This window comes from Canis aureus, chromosome 19 (genome assembly GCF_053574225.1).
Source record: "Canis aureus isolate CA01 chromosome 19, VMU_Caureus_v.1.0, whole genome shotgun sequence".
Lineage (NCBI taxonomy): Eukaryota > Metazoa > Chordata > Mammalia > Carnivora > Canidae > Canis > Canis aureus.
Window position 1 is genome coordinate 53,686,678 of NC_135629.1, and position 23,563 is coordinate 53,710,240.

The window sequence follows — 23,563 nt, forward strand, 5'->3', positions numbered from 1 at the left end:
TTCTAAGCATTGGAGTTCCCGCAAGGTACAAAATTGGCAAAAATCGGGCTCCCAGTGCATGGAGCCTGCTTCTCCCTCTGCCTGTGTCTCTGCCTCTCTCTCTCTCTCTCTCTCTGTGACTATCATAAATAAATAAAAAAATTTTTATAAAAATTGGCAAAAAAATTTGGTTTTGTGGAGATTACAATGTTGTGGAAGGGAAGACAAATGAACAAATATGCATCGGATATTTTCATGTCACAGAGTGATAAATATATACATTGTACTGTGCTGTCTCCTCAGGGATAAAACAGAGTAAGGAGGTGTGATACAGGGCAACTATTTCAGGTAGGGTGGTCAGGAAAGGTCTTTCCGAAAAAGCAACATTTCTTTGGAAAATAGTTCGACAGTTCCTAACAGTTAAACATAGAATGATCAGGACACCTGGGTGGCTCAGCAGTTGAGCATCTGCCTTCAGCTCAGGGCGTGATCTCTGGGTCCTGGGATTGAGTCCCACATTGGGCTTCCTGCATGGAGCCTGCTTTTCCCTCTGCCTGTGTCTCTGTCTCTGTCTCTCTCTTTCTCTCTGTCTTTCATGAATGAATAAATAAAATCTTAAAACAATAAATAAAATCTTAAAAGAAAACAAAAACTTGAGCATGAGTGTTCACAACAGCATGATTCACAATAACCAAAAAGTGGAACTGAGCCAAATGTCCAGTAACTGGTGGTTGGATAAATAAAATGTGGTACATATCCATTTAATGGAGTATTATTCAGCCACGAAAAAGAACCAAGTACTGGGGCACCTGGATGACTCAGCCGATTAAGTGTCCAACTCTTGATTTTGGCTCAGGTCAGAATCTCAGGGGTGATCAGGCTCCATGCTCAGTGCAGAGTCTGCTTATCTCTCTCCCTCTGTTCCTCCTTGTGCTCTCACTCTATCAGATAAATAAATAAAATCTTTAATAAAAGAAAGGAAAGAAAGAAAGAAGAAAGAAGAAAGAAAGAAAGAAAAGAAAGAAAGAAAAAGAAAGAGAGAGAGAGAAAAGGAATGAAGCACTGATATGTGCTGGAATGCAGATGAAACTTGAAAACATGAGACTGAATGAAATAAGCCAGACACAAAAGGCCACAGATTGTACAATTCCATTTAGATGACATGTCCAGAATAGGCAAACCTATAGAGGCAGAGACGAGATTAGTGGTTGCCAGGGGCTGGGAGTGATGGGGGAAACTGGCAGCTGATGGTTAAGGGGCTTGGGGTTTCTCTTCAGGATTATGAAATGTTCCTACATTGTGTGGTGATGGATGCAGAGCATGTGACTACAATAAAAACCATTGAATGGTAAGAGTATATTCTATGGTACGCGAACTATATTTCAGTAAAGCCAGAAAGAAAGGAAGGGGAAACATATAAGCAGAGATCCAAGTGAAGCAAGGGGATGGCCCTGAAGATACTGAAGAAGCACCTGCCAACCAGAGAGAACCTCATGAAGATGGGAATGGGCTGGCCTGTAAGGGGAATATGGGTAATGTGCGGTGAGCAAGGATAAACTCACAAGTTACTCTCGCTGATTTCACAAACACTCTGTGAATGACTCCTAGGTGCCAGACACAGTCTTGGGAGCTGTGAATATAGTGAAGAAAGTGAAGCTGAAATCTTAGCTTTCTTAACATTTCTGTCAGAAGTCAGAAGTCAGACATTAAACCGAGAATTCCAGTTACCACATTACTAGAATGAAATGTTCCATAAATTCATTTCTTTTTCTAACTAGTGGCTTAAAAAAAAAAAAAGTAGGTGCCACAGCCAGTGTGGAGCCCAAGCGAGGCTTGAAGTCACACTCTTGAGATCAAGACCTGAGCCAAGGGATGCCTGGGTGACTTAGCGGTTGAGCATCTGCCTTCAGCTCTGGATGTGATCCCGAGATCTGGGATCAAGTCCCACATTGGGCTCCTTGTGGGGGGCCTGCTTCTCCCTCTGTGTCTCTGCCTCTCTCTCTCTCTCTCTCTCTCTCTCTCTGTGTCATAAATAAATAAATAAATAAATAAATAAATAAATAAACAAATAAATAAAGTCTTAAAAAAAAAAAAAAAAGACCTCAGCCGAGATCAAGAGTCAGATGCTTAACTGACTGAGTCACCCAAGTGCCCCTAATTAGTGGCTTTCTCCCTTTTCTTATGATAAGGCAACTCAGAATGTCTCTCTTTTCTCTTGAACTGCCCAAGAATCTTCAGGGATCCTAAAATCCAAATGTCCAAGAAGCGGGAACAGAAAGGCTTCCCCCCTCAAGTTGAAATTGGGTCTTATCTGTCCCATCCTGCAGTTCCTTCCCAAAACATACAGTGGCGCTATTGAAGACTGGCGCCCACGGTCTGACCAATGAATGATATAGACAACCTCCTGCATCCACCTACCCACAGGCCAATGCTGCGTTTCTTTGCAGGAATCAGGAAGAAGATTCTATTTCCTCCATAGCTTGCTATCCCCATCTTTGGTACTTATTCTCTTAGGTCTTGGGCACAGAAGCCGGTCATTAATTCATTTAACAGAGATTTGAGTGCCTACTGTGTGCGGTGCTCTGTTGAAGGTTCTGGCCAGGTAATGGTGAATAAGACAGCCAATCCCTTCCCAAGTGGGTCTAAACATAAATATTTGAAAGGCAAAACTTTGGGGGCAAAAAACCCAGATAGGAAGGGTTTCTTGATCAAAATATTAAGAAGGCAAACAATAGGGGCACCTGGTCAGCTCAGTTGGTAGAGTGTGCGACTCTTGACCTCAGGGTCATGAATTCAAGCCCCATGTTGGGCATGGAGCCTACTTAAAAAAAAAAAAAAGACAACAAAAGAAGGATCAATAAATTAAACTACATTTTACGAAATTCTGTTTTTATTTGGGTCCTGCTTTGTTAAGAAATTGTTTTTCCACATCTTTAATTTTCTGGCCGTACAGACACACATTTTTTTCCTTACAGTTATTTTCATTGCTGCTCAATTTTTGCTGTATTTTCTTTCTCCTTCCAGGCTTATCTCAGGTATACCCTGTTTGTTAGTCTTTTTCTCAAATATGGTTTTATTTATTCTTTCCACTATTTTGGCTTAAATATATGGTATTGTTTACCAGTTGGGGATTGAACCACCTGTGTTGAAACCCCAGTTATCCCATTTCCGAGTTGTCTAATCTTATGGGGAGCTTTCCTACATCTGGGTTCCCAGTCTGTAATATTAGTTCCTACCTCACCGGACTGTTACAAGCGTATGTGCATTAATATGTTTAAAAGCACTTAAAATTTGCTTAAAACAGCTGAATTCACTGTTGCTAATTTTTCCCTTCAATTATTTCACCCTTCATTTAAAAAAAAAATCCCCACTCCTCTCTGCTTTTGTCTTATTTAAAAAATATATTTTTCCTTTTGGCTCCCTGAGCAGTGCCAGGGCAGTAGGCAAGAACAGTGCTTTAGGAAAGGCAGGAAAAAGGGATCCAAGAAAAAAGTAGTTGATCCATTCTCTGCCCAAGTGGGTCTAAACATAAATACTTGAAAGGCAAAACTTGATTAGTATGATGTGAAAGCACCAGCGATGTTCAATATAAGATATATTGGAAAACACTAGTCACGAGAACTCAAGGAACTGAAATCGCATCTGATGGCCTCAAGACTTGTGTTTTTGAAGCGAGCCTTGCTGATCTGCAGAATGATGAAGTTGCATTTAGAAAACTCAAGCTAATTGCTGAGGATGTTCAGGGCAAAAACTGCCTGACTAATTTCCATGGCATGGATCTTACCCGTGACAAAGTGTGCTACTCTGTAATCAAAAAATGGCAGACCATGATTGAAGCTCATGTTTATGCCAAGACTCCTGATGGTTCTTTGCTTTGTCTGTTTTGTGTTGGTCTTACCAAAAAAGGCAATACTCAGATTCGGAAGACCTCTTATGCTCAGCACTAACAGGTCCACCAAATTTGGAAAAAGATGATAGAAATCATGACCTGAGAGGTGCAGACAAATGACTTGAAAGAAGTGGCAATAAATTGATTCCAGGCAGCATCAGAAAAGATATAGAAAAGGCTTTTCAGTCTATTTATCCACTCTGTGATGTCTTCATTAGAAAAGTAAAAATGATGAAGAAGCCCAAGTTTGAATTGGGAAAGTTCGTGGAGCTTCATGGTGAAGGTGGTAGTTCTGGAAAAGCTACTAGGGATGAAACCAGTGTTAAAGTTGAACGAGCTGATGGATATGAGCCACCAGTCCAAGAATCTGTTTAAAATTCAGACACTTAGTGGTGACAAATAAAAAGTCTTATTTGTGAAAAAAGAATAAAATATTTTATTTTTTTAAGATCTTATTTTTAAGTAATCTCTACACCCCATGTGAGGCTCGAACCTACAACCCCAAGATCAAGAGTGGATGCTCCACTAAGTAAGTCAACCACTTATTCTTGTTTTTATTTTATTTTTTTATTAAAATTTTTAAAAAAGAATTTATTTGTTTGAGAGAGAGCTCATGAGTGAGTATAAGTGGGGGAGGAGCAGAGGGAGAGGGAGAAGCAGGCTTCCCACTGAGCAGGGAGCCCAACATGGGGCTCCATCCCAGGACCCTGAGATCATGACCTGAGCTGAAGGCAGACGCTTAACTGACTGAGCCACCCAGATGCCCCTAAAAAAATCTTTTTAATTAGAAACTTATTTATTTATTGAAGAGAAAGTGAGCAGAGGGGAGTGCCAGAGGGAGAGATAGTCCTAAGAAGACTCTGTGCTGAGTGCAGAGCCAACGCAGGGCTCAATCTCACAACCCTGAGATCATGACCTGAGCCAAAATCAAGACTTGGACACATAACTGACTATACCACCCAGGCGCCCTTGATTTTTGTTTTCGAAAACTAATTTATCAAGTGAAATCCTTAATTACTTCATGTTCAGTCTCCTGTTCTCTATCTCCCTCCTCCTCTCTTTCCCCCCTCCTTTGTTAAAAATGTCTTTAAACTACTTTCACTGCTTCTCATCGAATTTCCTTGTGGTTTCAGACTGGGTTTCCTGACTTCTGAGGCTTTGAGTATCTATTGTACATTGATTCACTCTTCTGGCTTGCTTTCCTGGAAATTGTTTGTATCCTTCACCCATCTTTTTCTAGGAAGCGGTGTGTTTTTTCTTATTAATTTATAAAAGTTCTATATGTATTACAGAGAACAGATGCAGATATTTCCCAGGTGATGGCTAGTATTTCCATTTTCTTTTTTTTAAAAGGTTTTATGTATTTATTCCTGAGAGACACAGAGGGAGAGGCAGAGACACAGGCAGAGGGAGAAGCAGGCTCCCCATGGGGAGCCCAATGTGAGACTCAATCCGGGGACTCTGGGATCACAACCTGAGCCAAAGGCAGATGCTCAACTGCTGAACCACCCAGGCGCCCCTCCATTTTCCTTATAGTGATTTTTATTGCTCATCACTAAGTAAAACTGGGTAGCTACACAACTCTGAAACAAACTAGTGGTAAGATCTAGTGTCTAGGGGTGTCTGGGTGGCTCAGTCAACTAAGTGTCTGCCTTCAGCTCTGGTCATGATCTCGGTATCCTGGGATGGTGCCCTGCATTGGGCTCCCTGCTCAGCAGGGAGTCTGCTTCTCCCTCTGACTTCCTATGACCTCTCCCTCCCTCTCTCTCTCTCTCTCTCAAATAAATACAATCTTTAAAAAAAATATCTAGTGTCTACATCTCAGTAACTTAGGGTCTCGAAAAACAGCACTTGAAACTCATGGTGCCATGACATTTACGTGAATCGCACACAACTACACCAAGTATGTCTATTTAAGAACGTGTATCACACACATCAGAGTAGATGCCCATGATACAAAGAGGGGAAGAAGTCAGACATTAAAAGTCAGCAGTGCTTAGAGGACAATTTAGGGCTGAGGAATGTTATTTCCCAAATACTGGGAGGGTCCTGCTCCTCTTCCTAGAAGTTCCCTTGTCCCGAACACAAGTCCCATCTTGCCTTCATCATCAGAAATGGAGCCCACGTCCATAGACACTGACAGCTGACTTAGCAGCTGGATCTTACTGCAGGGCAGAATTTTCTGGGAGGGCACGCCCTCCTTCTGGGGCTCTCCAGGACAGCAGTACTCAGGAGGGGCGTGGGCTCAGTGGGAGGAAACAGGAAAAAAAAAAAGCCGCAAGGATTGCACAACCTCATCAGAATATGTTCTTGGGAAAGGATGTAGGTGGCATTGATTCGTCAGCCCTTATGGAGGGAGAAACAGTGAATGCATTTGGAGGAGCAGAGGTGGTTTTTCTGAAAGTGGTAGCATTGGAAGTAGGCATGGAGGACTTGTCCGTTGTTGACAGGAAAAGGAAGTGTCTGCCAGGCAGGGGGCACAGCCAAGGCAGAGGCGAAGAGGCAGGAAGGTGGGTCTCTTTTGTACACGCATGTAACTGAAGCTGTCTTGAGGAACCAAGAGCTGTCCAGCCTAGCAAGGCAACCAGAAGGCGACCCACCCCTGTCCCATGCCCAGAATTCACTGCAAGGGGAATTAAAAGGGAAGGAAGGTTCCTGGCATGAGGATGGCACTAGTCCTAGTCAAGGACAGAGAAGGTGGACCCATTTCCAGGGGGGTAGAACATACGACCAGAGCCTGGAAAGCAATGTGGGTAGGGAACATTTGACCAGGGATTTGGAAACCGTGTTCATGAGTCTAGGAAGCACAGGGGAGGTGAAGCCCAGGGGAGGTGAAGACCACTGGAGGCATCTGACTCAGCCTAGAGGATCTGCGAGGGCTTCCTAGAGGAATGATGCTTGGGGGAATCAGAATTATTCTGGAGGAGATGGGTGTACGAGAGAGTGTTCCCATTGTGATAGTAGCATATGCAAAATTTGGGGGTGAGGCTCTTGGAGAGGCTGAGACAAACAGCAGGAGTCCAGATAACACAAGGACTTGAATAGCAGGGACCAGCGGTTTGGACTAGTGTGGGAAAAAGGCAGAAGTCGCAGGATTCAGCTCCAAGGCTAAGACCACTCTGTGGTTTCCATTCTCTCCAGAGACTCGCTACTCCCCAGGGAACCTAACAGGGTTAGGGGAAAGGAGGAAAGGGGAAAGGAGATGTTATGTATTGGTTGTTGCTGTTAGTGTTGGCTTTGCCTTTGTATTTATGAAAAAAAAAATTAAGCACACACAAAGTATGCAGAAAAATAAAGACATGGAAACCCACATGATTTCCACTCAGCTTTACCAAGTTTTGGCTTCTTTACATTTTTCAGATCCTCTTCAGAAGAAATAAATTGTACTTTCTCTTCCTGTTCAGCACAGGGGATCAAGGTGAAAAGGAGAACCCCTCGCGGGAACTTCGCATTGTAAGCTCTGCCTCAACATCTGCGTGGAAAACAGCGGAGACAGACTGACCCGGCGGGACAGCCAAGGTGCTGGAGCCGCACACAGGTCAGTGGCCCCCCGCCTTGTTCCCCAGAGTTGGATGCGCCATCAGATCCTTTGGCACCAGGAGAAATGAAACGATGGTCATCCACTGTGGGGCCAAGGTAGAAGGAATCCCAGACAAAGATCTAAAGGTGCAGGAGAATGAGTTAAGAAAGAATAACTTAAGGCAGCCCAGGTGACTTAGTGGTTTGGCGCTGCCTTCGGCCCAGGATGTGATCCTGGAGATCCGGGATCGAGTCCCACGTCGGGCTCCCTGAATGGAGCCTGCTTCTCCCTCTGCCTGTGTCTCTGCCTCTCTCTCTCTCTCTGTGTCTCTCATGAATAAATAAATAAAATCTTAAAAAAAAAAAAAAAAAAAGAAACAACTTCTCTGATACTGGAAACTTTGATTTCGGGATCCAGTAGCGCATTGATCTGGGGATCAGATATTATGCAAGCATTGGTATGTACAGCCTGGACTTCTATGGGGCGCCGAGTAGGTCAGGCTTCAACGTCAGACAAGATCAGACAAGGAGTACAGGACGGGCTGCATAGGGCCAGACACAGAATCAGCAAAGAGGAGGCCAGGTGCTGGTTCTTGCGGAAGTACTATGGGATCATCCTCCCTGGCAAATAAATTCCTCTTTCTTTCTTTCTTTCTTTCTTTCTTTCTTTCTTTCTTTCTTTCTTTCTTTCTTTCTTTCTTTTTCTTTCTTTCTTTCTTTCTTTCTTTCTTTCTTTCTTTCTTTTTTCTTTCTTTCTTTCTTTCTTTCTTTCTTTCTTCTTTTTTCTTTCTTTCTTTTTTCTTTCTTTCTTTTTTCTTTCTTTCTTTCTTTCTTTCTTTCTTTCTTTCTTTCTTTCTTCTTCTTCTTCTTTCTTTCTTTCAAGATTTTATTTATTTATTCATGAGAGACACAGAGAGAGAGAAGCAGAGACACAGGCAGAGGGAGAAGCAGGCTCCATTCAGGGAGCCCGACGTGGGACTCTATCCCGGGTCTCCAGGATCACACCCTGGGCTGAAGGCAGACGCTAAACCACTGAGCCACCTGGGCTGCCCTAAATTCCTGTTTCTATCCAAAAAGCCAACACAAAATTTTCAGTGGGAAAAATATTGTAACTGACAATCCTGTGTAACTTCTCAGGCCTTATTTCTCTCTTTCCTTCTCCCAGGCAACTGCCCTCTCAAATGTGGTGTTTACTATGTTAAAGCAACTTTGTGTATGTATTTAGACAAGGTATTGGGTGGTTTTGCACATCTGAAGTTTCATATGGATGGTACTATGGGCTCTGTATCCCTCCACAATGTATTTTTTGCCTCCTCCACACTAAAAGATATATCTCTTCAACACTCATTCTTCATTAAAGTAAAATAAAATAAAATAAAATAAAATAAAATAAAATAAAATAAAATAAAAAAATACAAACACAAGAAAACAAGTCTTGGTAAACAAAGAACAGGATAAAACTTCCTTAATTTGATAAGCAGCGATTTCCGGAACCCACAGAACTGTCTTCCTGAAGAGTGAATCCTGAGAGCCACTTTTTATAAAATCAAGAACAAAATAAAGATGCCCATCCTGCTATTTTGCCAATGCAATGAGAAAATAAAAACAAATAAGACTTATAAATATTGGAAAGGAAGAGTCAAGGTTGACAGTGTTTTGCAGCCATGATTATTTATCTAGAAAGTCCTAGGGATTTAACTTCTGGACTCACTAAGGGTGAAGTAAGAGTGAAGGGAGCAGCTTTCTTATGTCCTAACAACGAGCATTTGAAAAGGAACAAGGAAGGGGCGCCTGGGTGGCTCAGTTAGTTAAATGTCTGCTTTTGGTTCAGGTCATGATCATGGGGTCCTGGGATTGAACCCCGTGTAGGGCTCCCTGCTCAGTAGGGAATCTTCTTCTCTCTCTGCCCTTCACCCCCCATTTATGTGCTCTCTCTCTATCTCTCGCTCTCTCATTCACTGTCTCTCTCTCAAATAAGTAAATAAAAATTTTTTAAAAAAATAAATGAAGAATAAGTTATGACCAAGACAAACTGCCAGTACAAGACCTCCACTGATACTAATTACATGAGAAAAAATAATAACATCCAATTTAGGACACAAGATATCTGAATCATTTGGACTGAAAGCCTACTGAGAGAACTCTGAAGGTTCTACTTTGTGGTCTATCCAACCCAGTGTTCAAAGGCTAAATTTTTAGTGTAAAATAAGTTGGGTATTCTTCAGTATCCCAAAAAGATAAGCAAACCCAAAAAGAAATATATACCATGTGTGATATATCTCAAAATGTGTTTTCAAGAGCATCTGAAATTTTGTTTGTACATGTACCTTGATCATTTATAAAGCTACTATGATCTATAATTAAAGAAAATTTGTCTTACCATTTTAAAAAAATAAAAAAATAAATGAAAAGGGATAAGGAAGAGGAAACCTATCCTCTTCCCAAGATAAGAAAAACTCTTGAGCATTAATTCTTTCCAAATTAATTTATAAATTCAGTATCACCTCAATAAAAATCCTAAAAAGATTTTTGATGGAGTTGTTTTATTGTGGTAAAATGCACACACACATGACATGAAATTAACCATCCTAACCATTCCTAAGTGCACAGCTCAAGGCATGAAGCACACTCACAGTGTTGTGCAGCCACCCCCATCATCCACTTCCAGAACTTTCCATCTTCCCAGACTGAACCTTTGTCCCCAGCAAACACTGACTCCCCACCCTCTGCCCCACCTCTGGCACACACCATCTCCTCTCTGTCTCTGTGGACAGGACTCCTCTAGAGACCTCATAGAAGTGGAATCCTAAATAGATTGTTTTAGGGTTTTTTTTTTCAATTTTTTTATTTTGAAGGAATTTTTGAATCACAGATGAATTGCAATGATAGTACAGGGAGTTCTATCCACCTTTTTCTCAGCTTTCTCTCATGTTAACATCTTACATTGCCATCATACACTTGTCAAATAGAGGAAAGGAATATTGCAATACCATTAATAAAACAAATGGTTTCATTTATATTTCACGTTTTCCTACTCATGTCCTTTTTCCTGTTGCCGGATGGTATCCAGGATCCCACATTGCATTTAGTCATGTCAGCTTCCCAGGGCTGCTGTGATAAAGGACCACAGACAGGGCGGCTTGCACACCAGAACTGTACCGTCTCCACCCTCAGGAGGCTGGCAGTCTGAGATCAAGCTGTCGGCGGGTTTAGCTCCTTCTGAGGTGTGTCTCCCGTGTCCTCACAGGTCATCCCTCTGTGTCTGTGTCCTTACTTCCTCTTTTTTTTTTTTTAAGATTTTATTTATTCAGGAGAGACACAGAGAGAGGCAGAGACATAGGCAGAGGGAGAAGCAGGCTCCATGCAGGGAGCCCAATGCGGCACTTGATCCCAGGATCCCAGGACCCCACGACCTGAGCCAAAGGCAGATGCTCAACCCCAGCCCCCCAGGTGCCCCCTTACCTCCTCTTCTCATGAGGACACCAGTCTATCCTAATGACCATCCTGATGACCTCATTTTAACTGAAATACCTCTAAGACTATCTCCAAATTCAATCTCTTTCTGAGGTCCTGGGGATTGAGACTCCAAAGTATGAATTAGGTGGGGGATACATACAATTCAGCTGCCAAGTCTCTGAAATGTCCTCCAAACTCTGGCAGCTTCCTGGTCTTTCCTTGCCTTTCACAATCTTGACAGTTGTGAAGAGTAGCTATCTGGCACTGTGCTGAATGGTCTTTTGGTTGGGGATTTTCTGCTGTTTTTTTTTTCTTTCTTTCTTTTAAAGATTTATTCAGGGACTCCCCGGGTGGCTCAGTGGTTTAGCACCGCCTTCGGCCCAGGGCGTGATCCTGGAGTCCTGGGATCGAGTCCCACATCGGGCTCCCTGTGTGGAGCCTGCTTCTCCCTCTGCCTGTGTCTCTGCTTCTCTCTATGTGTGTCTCTCATGAATAAATAAATAAAATATTTTTAAAAATAAAGTTTTATTCATTTGAGAGAGAGAGAGACAGAATGAGCTGGCGGGGGGGTGCAGAGGGAGAGGGAGACAAGCAGACTCCTCACTGAGCTGGGAGCCCAGTATGGGCTGGATCCCAAGACCCTGAGATCACGACCTGAGCTGAAGGCAGACGCTTAACTAACTGAGCCAACCAGGGGCCCGTCTGCTGTTTTATTCATGAGTAGATTAAGGTGATAGATTTGAAGAGAAGAATACAACAAAGGAGAAATGTTCTCACCACCTCACACTGGAAGGGAGGGTCAGTTGTGTGTGCATGACCATCACTGGCAATGCGGTTAAGGTTAACCATGGTCACAGTGGTGACCAAGGAGTGGTGACCTGGTTAACCTTGGAACCAGCGTCTGCCAGGTTCCCCTGCCGTAGAGTCATCATCTTTCACCTCCCATACTCTATTCCTTGCATTATCAACAGGGTCGACGTCACCCCCAGGGGGGCAAAAACAAAAATGAAAAATCTTAGGTGTTACAATGCCTAGTGTGGGCCTGACCTAGATCAACCCTACCCAACAAAATCTTACCCCTTAATATTTAATAGGAGGAGATGATAAGAGAAAATATGTGAAAGGCTATTGTGGGGTGGGGGGGACAGTCTGAATAAAAGGTTGATAAACACTGCTCTATTCCTATGAGATAAGTCACAAAATTGGCCCCACTCCAGGGGGAAGACAATTCCCTCTTGCCACAGAAAGCACTATTCAAAATGTGTGAACAAGTGTTAAAACCACCACAGTAATTAATAACTATTCTTCAGGGGGAGATGATATAAGTCTGAGGCCATGCAAATATCCTGTTTCTCTGGTTTAAAGTCACACTTGTTAAAAAAATAAAATAAAAAATTAATAAAGTCACACTTGTTAATTGTAAGCATCCGTCTCTGGGTCTCACTTGCAGTGATTATTACCACGGTGTTCTACAGAGATCTCCTAAATCCTTCATTCCTTCTACACTTATTTTTTTTTCCTTCTACACTTATTAATTGGAATCACTTTGTGTGGAAAACCACACCAGTTCTTTTAAATCGGCTTTATGTTTTAGAGTGGTTTCAGGTTCACGGCAGAGTTGAGTTGAAAGTACAGAGCTTTCCCCGAGAACCTATGTGCACAGCTGCCCCCATTACCAACATCCTGCACCACTGGGGCACCTCTGTGACAATCGATGACCCCACACCGACACATCATGATCTCCCAGGGTCCGTAGTTGACATTAGGGTTCTTTCCATGTTGTATATTCCGTGGGTGTGGACAGATGTCTCATGACGTGCATCCAGCATTATAATATCATACAGAGTAGTTTCACTGCCCTAAAAATCCTCTGTGTTTTGCCTATTCATCATATGCGGAATTTAAGAAACGAAACAGATGAACATAGGGGAAGGGGAAAAAAAAGAGAGAGAGACAGAGACCAGGGAGGGAAGCAAACCATAAGAGACTCTATTTTTTTAATGTAAGCTCCAGGAGCACTTGAATGGCTCAGTCAGTTAAGTGTCTGCCTTTGGTTCGGGTCATGATCCCAGGGTCCTGGAATGGAGCCCCGCATCGTGCTCCCTGTTAAATGGGGAGTCTGCTTCTCCTCCCTCTGCCTGCAGCTCCCTCTGCTTGTGCTTTCTCTCTCTCTCTCTCTCTCTCTCTCTCTCTCTCAATCTGTGTCAAGTAAATAAATGCAATCTTAAAAAAAATAATGCATGTCAGCTCCATGCCCAGGGTGGAACCCAATAAGGGGCCTGAACTCATGACCCTGAGATCAAGACCTGAGGTGAGATCGAGTCAGACGCTTAACTGATTAAGCCACTCAGGTGCCCCCATTAGAGTTTCTTACTTATAGAGAACGAACGAACGGAAGGTCGCTGGAGAGAAGATGTGGGGGGATGGGCTGGAGGGTGCCGGGCATTAAGGAGGGCACATGATGTAAAGAGCACTGGGTGTTGTATGTAGGTGACAAATCGCTAAATTCTACACCTGAAACCAATTTTACCACTTACATTAACTAGAATTTAAATAAAAACTTGAAATGAATTAATGCCACACACACACACACAAAAACAAAACAAATGGATTTTTTAAACATTTTATTGAAGGATCGCCAAACAGGCATCAAAACAAGCTTGACAAGTGAATTATCTGAGTTATAATAGAGAGGCTACAACTAGGGCGGGTAATATTTTGGGATCCAAGGATGGGGACGGAGGAAGCTTCAGTTTTCACTGTACGGATGAATATGTTTTGGTTCTATGTGCATGAATTATGCAAAACGTTTTTAACATTAAAAATTCAAAACCATGGTAATGTAAAAAAATCATCTTAAGAAGAATAATGAGCACTTTGGGTTTTTTGTTTTTTTTTTAAGATTTTATTTATTTATTCATGACAGATGAAGAGAGAGAGGCAGAGACATAGGCAGAGGGAGAAGCAGGCTCCATGCAGGGAGCCTGATGCGGGACTCGATCCCAGGACCTCAGGATCACACCCTGAGCCCAAGGCAGACATTTAACCGACTGAGCCACCCAGGTGTCCCTAGAATAACGAACACTTTGATGAGAAGGACAATCCCTGGAAGATGTCAGAACATATTATAAACTCGGCTTGGTTTCCCCAGAAGCAGACACTGAGACAAGGATTTGGTTATAAGTGGTTTATCTGGGAGAATCACCTGTTGAGGTGTGGGAAGGTGCGACAGGGAAAGGCCATTAGGGGGGATGAGAAGGGGCCTTACGTGAGCAACTGGGGCTGAAGCCCATCAGGAACTTCTGAGAGATGATCTAGAACACATGTCAGAGTGATCCCTTCGGTTGCACATCTGGTTTCCTGGGAAGCTGACTCAGGAATATAGCACAAAGTTTGTTCGCTGTCATATTGTGATTTATCACAAGAAATACACATGTGGCACAGAGCTCCTAAAACCCTTGGAATTTCCAAAGTGATGAGAGGGATAAAGGTGTCTTATGTCAGTGAAGCGACTTCTGGAAAGCCCTCAGGTCAGGTCACCTCAGGTGGGGGTGGTTCCCATTTCCAGTGGAGCCAAGCATGTGATTAGAGGATTGAAACTTTCATTCCCAGCCCCTGACATCGGAGGAGGGGGGAAGGATTGTGGGCCGAATCAATCGCCAATGGCCAATTGATTGATTTACTGGGTCTGTAATGAAGCCTCCATAAGAACCCAAGAGGACAGTGGTCTTAGAGCTTCTGGGTTGGTGAGCACTGGGAGGTGCTGGGAGGAGGTGTGCCTGGAGAGAGCATGGAAGCCCCTGCTCCTTCCCATACTCTGCCCTACGCACCCCTTCCAACTGGCTGTTGCTGAGCTGTACCCTTTTATAACAAACTGGCAATCTAATAAATTTTCGATCTATGGTTTATAGTCGATCGGAAACCCAGCTGACATCCTGGACTTGAGGTTGGCATTGGAAGTGGGGAGGTAGTCCTGTAGGACCACACCCTTAACCTGTGGGATCTGGCACTAACTCCAGTGACATAGTGTCTGATTTGAGTTAAACTGTAGCACACCCAGCTGGTGTCAGAGAATCACTCGAATGTGTGAGGGGCCATCACCCCCACACCCCACATTGGAATTGGGTGCAGACTCGTCTTATTTATGAAAAAGCATCCTTGGGGTAAGCTCCTGTGGAAAGGAGGGGAAGCGTGTATCAAATTTCTACAGCAGGCAGTTCTCCAATTCTGATGCCCTCTACCAGCTGAAAATGGGGTCCCCAGGCTACCCACATTTCTGCCTGGCTGACTCCAAATTTGGAGGTTCCCATAACCCCCTCTCAGGTTTGGTAATTTGTTATGACTCACGGAACTCAGAAGACCTTAGGAACTGGGGACAAAACCCAAATCTCTTTTTTTATTATGTCACAGGAAGGAAGCAGAAATGCACAGAGAGAGACGTTGGGCAGAGCAGGTTGCAGGTTTGATAACTGCCTCAGCTGACCCCACCCACAGGAGCTCTGAAACCAGAATGGACCCCCATGTTGAGGCAACAATGTCCCTCTGCAGGAATGTGAGCCATGCCATGAAGGGGCATGACTCTGAGTGAGGCAGCTCTCTGCAGCTGAGTCTATCCCCAAAGGGCTTGAGAGCTGACGCCTCTCTGCCAACAAACCTCCAAGCAGCTGGGGCAGCATGTCTTTTCCTTGAAAGGGCATCTGGGGGGCCCACCCCAAGGCCTACCATGTCGCCGAGGGAGGAGGGAGCTGGGGTATGTATATACCAACTCTTAATGGCCATTGGTCATTGGTATTCATTCCCTGGTACTTCCAGCCTCCATGGTGAACCCCAGGGACCAGAGAAGACCCTCCATCAAGTGTGCAGGTAATGGCAGGTGGATCCTAAGCAGGGATGTGATAAGGGCCCAGGGGATATGGCAGCTACAGAAATCGATCCAAACTGTGATCTTGGCAAGGAAACAAGAGTAGATCAATGGAACACACCAGTCCTGACGGTATCCCATACCCGGTCATTTTATTAAGGTCCAAGGAGCAGAGTCCCAGAGCTACAACCTCTGAACTAAGGGAAACCTCGCACCATCACAAGAAGGACAAGAGTGAACCCATATAGGATGAGGAATCTGACCGGGAAGAGTCCCAGAACATTGTCAAGATCTCCACACCAGCAGACCCGGTGTATGGGGGGCTGGAGGGGGGGGATTGGGGGAGGAATCCTGGTGTAAACATGGGTGAGGTTCTACAGACCCAACAGAGGTGGGGTTGGGGCTACAGGGGTCAAGGACAGAGAGCACCCTTCAGCCACTGGAACAGGAGGCTGAAGGCTTTCTGCCAAAATCACATTTGGGGTTACCCCTAAGTCCCCCAGTCTTCCCACCCACTGCTGGTGGGTTCTCCTTTGTTCCAAGACTTCACAAAGCTGCAAAGCCCATCCCAGACATGAGTCCATGTCCCTGGCCCACTGGGTCAATCATGTTAATAGCTTCAGCTCACTTGATGCTTTCACACCTGCCCTGTATGCATGTATTCTGGACAACCCGATGAGTGCCTGAGTCTCCTTGCCGGGGTCTCCTGCCTCCCTGATTGTTGTGCCCCTCCAGTTCTTGGAGGAGCCCTCCTCCCTGGGGTATGCATTTCAAGTACACAACAACCAATCCAGAGCCCGCACCCCCAACTACCTCCCTTATCAGGCTCTCATACTTAGGGCCACCATCGCCTGAGTATGGATCTTTAAAAAAAGAATCCCAGACTCTCCAGCCTAGGGGCCAGGGAATGGAGGGGGGGGGTACCCAGGTAAACACCCATGTAAGGGTTTCAGAATCCCACTCCCACTTGATAGAGTGTTTCCTTCTCCTAAGACTCACCTGGGCAGCAGGGGTGAATCATCCACCCAGTGCCCTCTGCCTTCATGTTCCATGTCTGAGAGCCCCGTGCAGGTGAAGTGATTTTTTCCCTTCCTTTTTTAAGATTTTATTTATTTATTAGAGAGAGAGAGAGCACGAGTGGGGAGAGAGGCAGAGAGAGAAGTGGACTCCTCACTGAGCAGGGAGCCTGACCTGGGACTCAATCCCAGGACCCCAGGACCATGACCTGAGCCGAAGGCAGCCGCTTAACCAACTGAGCCACCCAGTCTCCCAGGTGAAGCAGCTTCTCTTGGAAGTCTGCAGCTGTAGGAAGTTCTGGTGGACGTAGGGAAGTCAGGAGGGGGCTCTGACCCCACTTTCTGGGCTCAGCATCTCTCCAGTTGCCTGGCAGCAAGCTCGTCTTTCAGTGGGACCTTACGCTTCCTGCCAGGCCAGGTCCTGAGCGCCTCTCACATCTGTATCCTATGAGCACGTATGTTCCGACTTGCAGACACATGCACACAACTGGTCTCTCAGCACACACACCTGGTAATACTGCATGTTTGTGTGCTCTTACATGTGCCAAGCATGTACCCATGAGTTGACTCATGCCTGGGTTTGACGTGCTGGAGTCAAATCAAGCCAGGTCCCCACCGTGTATCTTGTCAGCTCCGCAGTGACGGCATCACGTGAATGGCTTGAGATCAGCCACAGTGGCAGTACGTACGCCAGGGAAACTGGCCAACACTCCAAATCAGGACTTATCCCCCGCTCCCTCCAGAGAGCTAAGTGTTAGCCATTTGTCAGGACACCACCGGAGCTTATTTATGTTTTACGTGTCCCCCAGACCCAGGTGTCCAGATCTCATTTGTACCTCCTTGCAGGATGCCTGGTTCTTATCCTCCCCCGCCCCCCCCAAGTGAAGCAGGCAGTCTCTCTTCCAGAAAATCTCATCTGGCTCTCTTGTGCCCAGTGGACCAGTGGCCAGGGGCATGCCCCAGGTCAGGCTGACTCCCTGGACAGATGCACCTGCTCCCCGGCACTTTCGGTAACGACGAGTCGGGCCCCCACTTCCTGGCAGGCAGTGACAGAGTCGTGTTAGTTCTGTTGGGAGCTGAAGGAGTAACAGTTGCCTCGGAAGAATGTCCGCTCCCAGGGATGGGGCAGGTGGCAGGGCTACTCAGCTTGATGCCCCTAACCCCAGGTCTGCCCACTCTTCAATCCCCTGAGGGTCGGGGAGGGGGCCCTCCTTGGTTCTCCATGCCCAACGGCTCGCCCCCCTCCCCCACTTGCTACCCTCCCCCAGGCCCAGGAGAACTAGGAGTCCCGGTCCCATATCCTCCAGACTGGGAGAAGTAGGGAGCTCAGAATAAGAGACTGGTTTAATTTAGTGCCTACTGTGTGCCCCTGGGAATACCAAGGGGAACCATCCTTGTCACTCTGTGTTCCTAGCTGAGTGAGGGACGGTTACTCAAGCAGAGTCCCACCACACCCACAGCACACCAGAGACCCTTCCAGAACCCCCAGGACCCTGGTGCCTGGCCGGTCACCAAGTCCAGCCTTCAGCTGGGTCAGTTCTTCATGGATCTCCTGCTTCAAAGGCTCTAGCTCCTGGGACCTGGGACCCTGAAGATTGTGCCAAAAAAAAATCTGTGGTTATTAAACATCTGCTGTGTAGGTGCCCTGCACAAGGCCCTTGGGGACATTGTTGCTCAGTCAAGATCTTGGTTAATCCTTTCTGAAGATGGGGAAGATGGTGGATGAAATCTGCACCAGAGATCAAGAGCCAGGAGTCCTCTTATTCCTCCCCCTCCCCCTCCTCCCCTGCAGCAGAGTGGGGAGGGACTGTGGGAGAGGCCACCAAGCAGGGCAGCTGACCAGGAAAACCTGGAGGACCCAAATCTTGGCTTTCAGCCTTATCTCTTTCTGGGAACTAGCCCCCCACCCAGGTAACATCTGCACCCTGGGAGTCCTTGACCTTGGGCATCTGTACCTGACCTTGGACGAGGATGGCCACCAGAAGCCCAGTGAAGAGCACGAGAGGGAAAAGCAGCAGCCCCAAGGAAGCCTGACTGTGGCCCAGACATCCTGAGAGAGAGAAGGAGGGCTGATTCCAGCACACTTGTGTTCCTGCCTAAGCCTGTCCCCAGGAACCTCCCAGGACTCAAGAGTCTGGCAGTGGTTGTACCTACTCCGTGCCCTAACCCCGTTGTACCTGTAAAGTTCTAGAAACTGAATTGTTGAATCCAAAGTCTGTGGTGGAAAGTGGTCCCACTGGCTATCAGCTCTTCCTCCTCTGAATGGGTAGAGAAGCAACTTAGAGTCTGTGCAAGCTGACACCAGAGTGGGCCACCTCCTTATGCCCTCCCCAAGACCCCAGAGTCCCAACCCAGCCTCACCTATAGTGTCGGGCCGCCATGCCATCTGTTCCCAGGAGTCACACATGTCTACCCACTGCTCCCAAATGCCTTGTTCAGGACTCCTGGGGACCACAGCTCTTCTTTCTCCCTGTGATGCTCACTTCTGAAACCTGCTTTCACTCAGGCACCAGGCAGTGACAAATCACCGGAAAAGGCTGGAGGGAGACATGAAATGAGATGGGCTGGGCCTTCCCGGAATTCTAGGAGGTAGCATGGGGTGGTCTGGTGTCGACAGGAAGGAGGGCTGGTCCACTTGCGGCATGACCGACTCTTGGGATGCTTTGGATGAGATCCAGCAATATGGAAAGCAGGGCTAATTTGTTATGCTTCCTTCACTCAGGGCAGAGGCGGGCATCGCCCCATCATCCAGGAACCATCATCCCCCTCTGACATCCACTCTGCCCTCGTGGCTTGCCGATGGCCTCATTGATGGTGATTTCTGAAACTGTGTTTGGGAGCTGGCGCTGGATCACAATTGCTTACATTTATTTAACGCCTACTACAGTGGGGCACTTTTCTGCTAAGTACTATATATATGGATTGATTTAGTCTTTCCGCACTGGCATGGATAATATGACCAGCATGTTAGAGAAAGGGCAAACTGACGTAGCCTGGTGGCGGGGGGTGGGCCATGAAGACAGTGTCCAGGTCCAGGAGAGGGGGAGGTAGCGCTGTAAGCCAGGACTCAGGTCCCTCTGGGGTTCCCTGTTCAGCTGTCTGGTGGCCTCTCCCATAGTCCCTCCCACCTCTGGTGCAAGGGAGGAGAGAGGAGCTGGAGGCCGCCCTGGAATCCTAGCTCCCTGGCTCTCCAGCAGCTGCTCTCTCTGCAGGATCAGTTTCCTCAAATGCAAATGATTAGACTGTCAGGAGCTGTACTGTGACCCCAGGGTTGGGGGTGGCATCCACCACCCAATTTGATGGGTGATTCTGTTGCGCAATACAAGAGACACCGCAGATAGCTATTTATTTTACTATTATTGTTTAAATTTTTTTTCCAGGGGCACCTGGGTGGCACAGTCAGTTAAGGATCTGGCTCTCAGTTTCAGCTCAGGTCATGATCTCAGGGTCATGAGATCAAGCCCCAAGTCCAGCTCTACATTCCACGGGGGAGGGGGGAAGGGGTGTCTGCTTGAGAATCTCCCTCTGCCCCTCTCCTGCCCCAACTCTCTTGCTCTCTCTCTCAAAAATAAATAAATCTTTAAAAAACTTTTCTCGGGTTTCATTGAGTTACAATAGATGCATCACATTATGTTAGTTTTAGGTACACAACGTAATGATTCCATGCATCGATATATTGCAAAACGATCACCACGATAAGTCTAGTTCCATAGTTAACCCAGTTACAAATTTTTTTCTCATGATGAGAATTTTGAAGATCTGCTCTCTTATGAATGTCTTCTAGGGTTCCAATTTCTCCACATCCTTGACAACACTTACTACAATCTCTTTTATTCCAGCCATTCTAGTGGGTGTCAAGGGATAGCTCATTGTGGTTTTCATTTGCATTTTCCTGGCGGGGGACACTTATTAAAAATGCAGATTCTGAAAAAAAAAAGTAGATTTTTTTTTTCTTTCAAGACTTATTTAAATTCAAGTTAGTTCATATATAATGTAGTTACTGGGGTGGAATTCAGTGATTCATCACTTACATATAACACCCAGTGCTCATTACATCCTTAATGCCCATCACCCACTCACCCCATCCCCCCACCTGCCTCCCCTCCAGCAGCCCTCAATTTGTTTCCTATGTTTGAGTCTCTTATGGTTTGCCTCCCTCTGTCTTTATCTTATTTTTATTTTTCTTTCCCTTCCACTATGTTCATCTGTTTTGTTTCTTAAATTCCACATATGAGGGAAATCATATGGTATTCTTAACCCACTCCCAAGAAAGTCCAATTCAGTAAGTTTGGAAAGAGGCCCAGGAAAAATAGGGGGTGGGGGAGCAGTCATTTATTTTCTGATAACTAGATTTAACTTCTCATGCAAGCCTCATTTCGTCCTGGTGAGTCAACCTGTCATCACAATTGAACACATATTCAGCCCATAACTTGGGATGGAGACCGTGGAAGGTACAGGTGACCAGGCATGGGGTGCTTAGCAGCATCTGCGGGCTCTCTCTGAAACAGGACTTTCTTACCTGAGCCAATTAATAATTTTTTTCATTTGTTTGTACTTGTTTGTATTGTTTCCTCTTACTTGCAACTAGACACGTCCTGACTGATACACAGCCTTACAGCTGAAAGGGACAAAGCCAGTCCTAAGCTTTGAACAAGGAGATAATTTAAAATCCTTGCCCTTCAGAAAGGGGTGAAAGACAGGTGCCTTAGTCTTCTCAAGCTGCTATTTTTAAAACACCATAGGGGTGCCTGTGTGGCCCAGTCAGTTAAGCCTCCAACTCTTGGTTTCAGCTCAGGTTGTGATCTCAGGATCATGAGATCCAGTCCCGTGCTAGGCTCCCGACTCAGCGTAGAGTCCACTTGAGATTCCCTGTCCCTCTACCCCTCCCTCTGCACTCGTGAGCAATCTCTCTAAAATAAATAAATAAATAAATAAATATTTTAAAAAAGATTTTATTTTATTATTTATTTATTTATTCATGAGACACACACAGAGAGAGAGAGAGAGAGAGAGAGAGAGAGGCAGAGGCAGAGGGAGAAGCAAGCTCCATGCAGGGAGCCCGATGTGGGACTCGATCCTGGGACTCCAGGATCTTGCCTTGGACCAAAGGCTAAACCGCTGAGCCACCCCGTGTCCCTAAATAAATAAATCTTTTAAAAAATACCATAGACTGAGTGACTTATAAACAACATAGTTCTGGAGGCTGGAAAGTCTAATATCAAGATGTTGGCAGATTTGGTTCTTGGTGAGGTCTCTCCTCCTGGCTAGCAGATGGCTGCCTCTCCAGGAGGGGATAGGGAGCTCTGGTGTCTCTTCCTCTTCTTAGGAGGGCTCTAATCCCATCACAAGGGCCTCACCCTCATGACTTCATCTCGACCCAATTACCTCCCAAAGATCCCACCTCAAAATAATGCGCCACTGGACATTGGAACTTCAACATATGCACTGGGGTGGGGGGCAGAAATAGTCCATAATAGCATGTTAATGATGGCCATGTGTGCTTTCATTGGGAATAGATAGCAAAGTCCTTTAAGCTAGTCTCTCTGCCCAGAGGGGTGTAGAAATTTCCATCTGATTTTGACAGGAAAGGATAAGGTCAAGAGACAACTCCCAAGTAACAAGCTGGTAGATGATATCCATCGTTGATAACTCGAGAAGAATCTGATAGATCTATTACCAAGAAGCATAGTTCTGGCCACACGGTCAGTCATGTGACCATGAACTTCCCATGTGACTTCCCAGCTTTTCCACATTTGTCAGAAGTCTGTCATTTTAAGGATGCTGAGTGATGGATCCAACATTCTCATAGATCCCCAAATGGACAGACCAGAACAGAAGAGATTTAGTGATGTTGTTAATTTCCTTTGAATTGGGGTAAAATACACATAATATAAATTTGACCTTTTTTTTTTTTTACCACTTTACAGTGTACAATTCAGTGGCATTAAGCACATTCACAATGTTATGCAACCATCTGCACTCTCTTGTTCCAGAACTTTCTCATCACCAGAAAGAGGAAATCCTGGACCGATTAACAGTTACTCCCCACCCCCTCCCCTATCCCCTGGCAACCAGGAATCTGCTTTCTGCCTTTATGAAGATTTGTCTACTTTGGATATTTCATATATGTGACCTTTTGTGCCTGGCTTCTCTCTCTGAGCGTAATGTTTTCCAAATCCATCTATATTGTAGCAGGTGTCGGTGCTTAGTTCCTTTTTATGACTGAATAATATCCCATTGTATGAGTAGACCACATTTTGTTTATCCATTTATCGGTTGATGGACATTTGGGCTGTTTCCTCCTTTTGCCTATTATGAATAGTGCTGAATTATTAGCTTTTATTTAACCTTTTCTTAGTACCCTATGTATCTAGTAAAAGCAGTTGTGCTTACTGATGCCATAATCTCCATTGTTCTTGTGCCATCCTCCACTGCAGAGCCCCTCTTGTTCAGCTGTGGTCAAACCTCAGGCTGGCAAATAAGTTTTATTCAACTGAGAGTTCTCCATAAGCTTAGAAAAATGCTACCAATGCTACTCTTGTCTTTTGGAGTTAGCAACATTTCATTTGTATTGGAACAGTTATGAAAAATCTCAAGAGTGTCCCACCATGGGGAGATCTACCTGTTTCCCAAATATCCCTTCCCAAAGCAACACAAAAAAGGGATAAAGCAAGCTATGGCATAGCTTGAACACAGAGAATGCCATAACGTAAAAGGATCATGAAAAAAAGTGAAGAATCATGGAATTGAAGCATGAGATGCCCCACCCTTGTGCTCCAACCCGGAACCAAAGGCAACAGAGAAAAACCACAGCGGGTACAAAAATCGGAAACTAGCAAAGCA

General features: G+C 45.3%; 1 long non-coding RNA gene and 2 pseudogenes across 3 annotated transcripts in view; 2 read left to right on the plus strand and 1 right to left on the minus strand.

Moving 5' to 3' along the window:
• The first annotated feature begins 1,507 nt into the window (after positions 1-1,507).
• On the plus strand, positions 1,508-4,243 carry LOC144291135 (small ribosomal subunit protein eS1 pseudogene; annotated as a pseudogene).
• A 2,049-nt stretch (positions 4,244-6,292) lies between these two features.
• LOC144291136 (large ribosomal subunit protein uL5 pseudogene) lies at positions 6,293-8,019 on the plus strand (annotated as a pseudogene).
• Positions 8,020-16,797: 8,778 nt separating this feature from the next.
• LOC144290679 (uncharacterized) overlaps positions 16,798-23,563 on the minus strand; it is a 38,484-nt gene continuing 31,718 nt past the window's right edge. Inside the window, exons 2-6 of one of the 3 annotated variants that reach the window (XR_013358247.1) lie at positions 20,540-20,644; positions 19,082-19,257; positions 18,898-18,978; positions 18,681-18,770; positions 16,798-18,308 (exon numbers count right to left, since the gene is read on the minus strand). This is a non-coding gene — a long non-coding RNA (uncharacterized LOC144290679). Of the gene's footprint in view, positions 18,771-18,897; positions 18,979-19,081; positions 19,258-20,539; positions 20,645-23,563 lie in introns of all 3 variants that reach the window. The other 2 variants (XR_013358248.1, XR_013358246.1) reach the window with 2 other exon arrangements.